This window comes from Pseudorasbora parva, chromosome 3 (genome assembly GCF_024679245.1).
Source record: "Pseudorasbora parva isolate DD20220531a chromosome 3, ASM2467924v1, whole genome shotgun sequence".
Taxonomy (NCBI): domain Eukaryota; kingdom Metazoa; phylum Chordata; class Actinopteri; order Cypriniformes; family Gobionidae; genus Pseudorasbora; species Pseudorasbora parva.
In genome coordinates, this window is record NC_090174.1 from 16,604,777 (window position 1) to 16,612,533 (window position 7,757).

Consider the following 7,757-nt stretch of genomic DNA (forward strand, 5'->3'; position numbering starts at 1 on the left):
ATGTAACGAAGGATAATCCAGTAATGAATGAGCGCGGACATATAAGCAGGAGCGAGTATTCGTTTTGGCATGATGTCTCATCAGGAGAGATGCGCCACCGGTAAGCTGCTTTCTCTAAGTAGCTGAAATTTAAGTTTGTTGTCTGTTTGCGCTGCCGCTATATATGTGCGTGATTTGTATGCTTTATAACTGTTACTTTGGTCACGCTGATAAAACCTTGTGCGCGGTCTGATGTTAATGTTGTCGGCCCGATAGTATCAGTGGCTATAAAAAAAGCAAATGTTTGAAATTGGAGCGTTTCACTGTCACACGAGTTACTTTCTGTTTGCGGTGCTGGATAGGTAATGTAGTTAATCACTTTACATTAGTAATGGATGACTATGCTCAGCGATGCCATTTAAGGGCGTTTTCACACCTGAAAGTCCGCACCAAGGTCCAAACCAAAGTTTGTGTTTGGACATTTGGTTCTTTTTGGTTTGCTTTCACATTGCAGTTATGTCCGCGCACCAAAGAACTTTACATGACGCACTGGCATCCCGTCGTCATCATCTATGTGGGCTGCATCTTAACATTGATTGGTTTGTTAGCGGACGTGCGTCTGACGTCAGTGTCTTGTCAATTCAGCAGCTAACTTTGACAAGAATGAAAGAACAGACGCATCGTTGCCAATACTGTTAATATTATGGCATTACTATCTGCAGCACCAACTATACTCGAGGCAAATTCACCAAATGAACGTCCTCGTTGTGCAAACATTTTATCGGCGCCGACAGGAAAGGATGAGCTCCTAAAAAATAGGCTTTTTTAGCCAAACAATGTATTTTATTTTATAGTTATGTTTAAATATTATAATGTTATTTTAAAATTTCATCTAGGCTATATTGATTATGAAACGTGCACAGATGTGCAATATATGTCAAAGACGAGTCAGAAATAATTTTGACCACTTCATTAAGAATTGTTTCGTAGAAAGCTTTGTATTTTGTATCTTAATTTTAATAAATGTTTCATCATTTGCCTGAATTTAATAAATAAGCTTAAATAAATAATATAGCAGACATCCCGTGACGGAGTGATTAGTTGCGTTGCACAACTGGAGCGGTCTCATAAATAAACCGAAACTCAGCATACAGGCTACTTCTCACAGACATTAGAAATATATATATATATATATATATATATATATATATATATATATATATATATATATATATATATATATATATATATATATATATATATATTAGTCAAGCAGAGCATGCTGTTCACGCGAGCTAACATGACAACACAAGCGGTTCTGTTTAAAATGCTGCGCGCTCCATCACTGCATGTGCTGTGAGTTTAATCTGTGTTTTTTCACTAATCCTACACCAGAACTTCCTGTAAATGATCTGAAAGTCCAAACTATACAGAAAATGCTTTCACACAAGAAACGAACTGAACCTTTGTTCTGTTTGGTCCGGACCGAGACTACCTCTTTTCGTCTGACCTAATTTCGTCTGTTTGGTCCGGACCATGGTCCGAGGGAGGTTTCACACCTGTAATTTTGGTTCATACCAAACTGAAAAGTCCGAAAATCCGGACCAGACAAGGTAGGTGTGAAAGCACCCTTAAACTACACTCACTGGTTTCACTTTGAGCCAATAAACAGAGAACACTTTGGGCTATAGAGGGAATGCATTGACGTCACTTTCCCGCCGTAACACGCCCCCTCAGCCGGGGCTGAGTGGCAGAAGAGCTGCTGCGTGACTGGAGTTAGTGGAGGAAAACACGAGTAGAGCAAACGATCCTTACAACTTACCAAACATTCAGTGATCCATGGATAATAATATGCAGCCAGGAATCGTGTTTTCCTGACATTTTTAGGAGCCTCATTTCGACAAGAATGTTTATAACGGTCATTTATCACATTTTTCAAGTGAATCCCGCATGTATATGTGGATGGGTCAGTGTCTTGAAGCGTGTAGTGGTGGTAATATACTTTATATTCACTAAAAGCTGTCACTCATTCAATAAACGCAATCTCACAAAGTTTTGCAGTGATGTTGGTATACAATGAATCTCTTTTTTTCACAATGTCTGCACTTACAGAGGATTGCTGCGCGCGTTTAACTGAACTCAGCGTCTGGACAAACGTTCGAGCGGTGAGCGATTCCAAGTTCAACACCTGTGATTGGCCAATTCCGTTGTAGAAGTCTACAAACATGTCTGTGATTGGCTACATTACCCAGCGAGGCGAAAACACGTTGGAAATGTAATCATTTGACGAGTGCAAATACAGATACACACTGGATCTTTTGCTAGCTCCTTTTCGCTGATAATATGCAATTATTACGAATTCTTACAGAGGATTACAGATCACAGACAAGCAGTTATAGGCAGCTTTTCACTCTAAAAGCAGCAGCAGGTGGCAGTGGTTTGAGTGAGAAAATTACACACTATTATCAAGTCCGTCTCAAGCTCAGAACAGCGATGTCTATGCGGTCCATGAACAAGCCTCCCCCTACCCCCCTTCTGGAGCAGGGCCTGGTTTTGTGTGTTTTCGCTGCATTCATGCTGCCTCTCCAACATGACATCATGACTTTGCGTAAACATACACGCCACTTTCTAAAGGCAAGTGGCGTGTTATCTATACGCATTTTGAGCTATCCGCGCGTATATGTACGCCGTGTGATTCCGCGTGTATGTCTACGCCTAAACGAACCATCATCTCCGCTTGTATGTCTACGCCGTGTGATTCTGCCAACCTGAACTGACAAAATTAATATTTATAGCCTAATTTTATATTTTGGAACAACTAATTCCACTCCTACCCTAAACCTACCCACTCTCAACAATATAAAACATGTAACAGGCAAATAAATGTACAGTCACATGTATTTATTGCAAAAACGGACCAAAAATAGTATAAACTGTATTAACTCATGTTGCATTCCAAGTCTTCTGAAGTCAGACAATATCTCCATGTGAAGAACAGAGTTGATCTTAATGTTTTAGTCGTTGAAATGATGATCGCACCCCTTCGTAAATAGAACACACACGCACTTGTTAATATTTCTGATTCAAATGATACACGAGACGACAATGATGAGAATGATGCGATCGGTCACGAGACACACGAGAGCCCATGGCATTTTACAATCAAAGCTGACGTAATGACGCAATTGGTCACGAGACATACGACAGCCAATGCTGTCAAAGCTGACGTGACGGTTCTTCCGGCGGCAATATTTGAAATTTATTAATCTTTGGCGGATGGACTCAACGTTACTGATCGCTTTTGGGGATTTTCTTCACACAAATCAATCGTTTGGCCTCGGAACACTTGGAGTATTTGTACTTTCTGAATAAATTGTGCCTGCAGTCGTATCTGCCTGTTATCCTGTTTTTTTATAATACACAAATGGGTAGGTTTAGGGAAGCGTTTGAGTTACGCGTTCAAAATGTGTCTGAATATGTGTGTCCACAAGGTAAATGGATTTATAAACATACTAAATTATGTTTTTCTGAAAATGTAAAAATGCAGAATGTTTCTTTTAATGGTTAGGTTTATGGGCTGTGTGTGTGTGTGTGTGATGGGTAGGTTTAGGGGCTGTGTGTGTGTGATGGGTAGGTTTAGGGGTAGGGGCAGTGTAGGGAGGTAGAAAGAAACGGCGTTGATAAACACGCTAAAAAGCGATGCCAAAATGGCATACGAATTGGGCGTGTCATACATACGCCATTTCATGAGATCAGTCTGGCCTCTCAGTCTTTCTGCCACTCAGTGGGGCGTAATCACAGGCGCTCCAGCTGACGATGATGTAACATTGTTGCATTTTTGTGTTTAGATGCATGTGCTTTAGTCATTCAGTTTAAACACTAAGTATATTATGAGATTTATAATATTAAATACTGACTATATTGAAGTTTATATTTGTATATATTATGTAATTTTATATATATATATATATTAATATATTATGCAATTTTATATATTTTAATTTATATATATTATGTAATGTCAATTTATATTCAGATTTTATGGTATATAATATGTGGCTATTAATATTGTTGTTACTATAGCCTTTCTATTTCTACAGGTTTATAACCTGCTATCTGTGGACTAATCAACTGTTTATGGAAAATAAATCAAAGTAAATAAAACCACGTTGAGTTAGAACAATGTGCCCTCTTCTGATGCCCTTTTCGGTGGGGATATTCTTAAAGAACCGAACACAGTTAAATACATGGTCCTGATAAGCTGCAGCTTGGCGGTGATTAAAGTCCAAGGATGGGGTTTATGGGAAATGTAGTGCAAGTCAGTGTAGATGGGTGAATGGATGCGTGTATGTTAGTATTCGGGAGATGGGGCCCTCTGCTGGCCAGCAGAGGAAATCACGGGGTTCATCTCCATGACACCAGTACGGAAATCAAAAATATATATATTTAAAAACATCTCAACAAAAAATACATTAATAAAAAATACACTCATGGCGTCTGTATGGTGGACGCTCCTTTTTCTATTTTGGGCTATTGCAGCCCTCTGCTCTCCACGGTCACGTGCGCCGGTAAGCAACTTCCCCAGCGCCTTTTTTTTTTGTGGTTCACATTTTGAGTCATTGCATTACTCCTCAAAGTTACAGCAGCGCTTTCCGAATGAACCGTTAACGTTCTGCGCACGAAACAAGGCTTTTGTATAAAGGCCCCTTATAGATGTCCTAAGAACTGCGTGACCAAATGTTATGACCCCCGTTTTGTCTAGGGGTTGGTCTGGGGAATTAACAAAGAAAATTAAAATTATTAATAATAAAATAAAAGGTAACATTTCAATCTCCGCTCCCAGAGTGAAGGAATTCACACGAGTCTGCTTAATTGCAGGAAAAAGTAGGAATTTATTTACAAAAAAAACAAAAACAAAAACAAAAAAAACAGTAAGTTTAACAGAGGACAATCTGGAAGCACTGACTCAGGGGAGAGCAAGGCCTAAATTAACAAAACAAAAAAACGATCAACTAACTAAATTTTGGAGCAGCTAACTTACCTCAATTACTCAAAAGAAAGGGGAAAAATAAACAAAAAACTTCCCTTAACTCCTTAACTGCACCAAAAACAGGGATGAAATGATAGTCAAAGTAAAAGGCACTCTCCCTCTACGCATCCCTTTTAAATTTACACCAATCTTTAACAAGAAACAAAATTAAGAAGAAAAAGGTAAAACGCTTGATCACCACAGCACACTTATCCAACTCATCACAAGAAAACCTTAAGCTCTCAATCAACAATTGCACCAATGTTCAGTCAGAAGAGCAGAAGAGAAGTGTGTTCCCTTGCAGCACACCTCCCTCTCAGCCGCAAACACGCTGACATAACGAACTACAGGTGTATGTCATCCTGCCTGTGAGGAGCAGAGAGAGAGAGAGAGCAGAGAGAGAGAGACATGGCCACAAAGCATTACACAGGTTCATGGCATCTCACCACGCCCACACAGGTATATACACAACTGAATAAAACCAATTTCAGAGCAACCATGGAAAAATACGTCCAAGGACATAACACCAAATAACAGTTAAATACAGTAAAATTTGTAAATTGAAGGCTATGTGAGAGACTTACCAAACGTTAACTGCTTCGCTGGCTTATTATGAATGAGCCTAATAGAGGGAATGCATGTGATGTCACCGTCAGCTGGCATGACTGTGATTACGCCCCACTGAGTGGCAAAAAGACTGAAAGGCAGCACTGGTTTACAGCGTGCATGCAGCGAAAACACACAAAACCAGGCCTGGTGCCAGAGGGGGGTAGGGGGAGGCTTATCCACGGGCCGCATGGACATCACTGTTTCGAGCTTGAGACGGACGTGATAATAGCGTGCAATGTTCTCACTCAAACCACAGCCAACCTGCTGCTGCTTCTGCTTTAGGAGGAAAACACTGCCCATAACTGCTTGTCTAGGATATGTAATCCTCCGTAAGAATTCGTTATAGCATATTATTAGCGAAAAGGAGCTAGCAAATGATCCAATCAATCAATCAATCAATCAACTTTATTTATATAGAGCTTTTACAATCACGATTGTGTCAAAACAGCTTCACAGTGTCAAACAGGACAGTATTGCAACAAAATCAGATTTAGCTGTACAGTCGTTCTGGAGAAAACAGTGATGTTAACAACTTATTTTAATTTATCAAATAGCGACAATGTTGGCAGATCTGTGTTATAGTTTATAGAATTAATTAAAACCTAATTCATAAATTTTATTTATATAATTAGTTGAATTACTTTGATCATAATTTTAGTGTCCCCAACTGAGCAAGCCAAGCCAAAGGCGACAGTGGCAAGGAACCAAAACTCCGACGGAGAAAAATAAACCTTGGGAGAAACCAGACTCAGTCGGGGTGCCAGTTCTTCTCTGGCCTATTAACACACCGTGTATGATTATTATTCTGGCAACCTTACAGGTCAGAAATCATATTAGATCAGAATATTCAAAATTTCAGGGTATCACGCAAGAGACGGGTTTATTTAGGATGGTGCGTCGATTACACAATCCAGTGTGTATTGCACTCGTCAAATGATTACATTTCCAACGTGTTTTCGCTTCGGTAAGTAATGTAGCCAATCACAGACATGTTTGTAGATATCTACAACGCAGTTGGCCAATCACAGGTTTTGAACATAGAATCCATTCACTGCTCGAGTGTTTGTCCAGATGCTGAGTTCAGTTAACAAGCACGTCTTTATAAGTGCAGACATCGTGAAAATAAGAGATTCATTGTATACCAGCTTCACTGTGAAAATCTCTATTACAAGTAAAAGTTCTGGTGTTAGAGAAATACTCAAGTAAAAGTACATTATATATATATATATATATATATATATATATATATATATATATATATATATATATATATATATATATATATATATATATATATATATATTAAATATATATTAAAACAGAGTATTATTTACTTAGTTACTTTTACCACTGATGTCACCGTCACTTCTCCAGGCTGGGGCTGGATGTGTGTTTTCCTTTACCAAAAGTTAAAGAGCATATTGCAGGTTAAAAAAAAAAAAATTGAGATAAACATATAACCTTGTATGAAAATGCCATATGAAAAGGTAATGCAGGATTTAAAATGTTTTTAAAAGACATAAGAGCACAAATTTAGCAGATAAAGTGGCCGTTTCGTTGGCTGTTTGTAAAACCGCTGTTTTTTTCAACATCGCGTCATATTACGTCACGACAGGGAGTCGTCTGCCAAGCTCTGCATTGGCTCAGTGCAGAATAGGTTGGTATTCTGTAGTAATCAGTGTATTTTCGGTAGTTTTTCTATTTAAATTTATCATTGTCATGGAAAATTGTGTCCAGCCTGTCAGGACATTGAGTCCACAGGTTTCCTAAAAAAAAAAAAAAAATTAGAAAAGCTGCATTGTGGCGTTTTGTGCAGGTGAAGAGACGGTACTTCACTTCTGCATCTGCTTTGACACACGCGGTGGTGTGTGTGTGTGTGTGTGTGTGTGTGTGTGTGTGTGTGTGTGTGTGTGTGTGTGTTCACTTTACACCACAGATTATCAGCGATATGATGAAGTTTAACATTGAAATACTCATGTAGTTAAAGGATAATATTAAATGATTAAATACTCGCACGCAATGCTTCTTGGTTATTGTTTTTACATTAATCAATTTCAACATTGATTAATACAAAGTATGTAGGCTATAAACACAAATGCATAGTCTCACACTTTTTTAAAAAAATGTCAGGAATTATGTG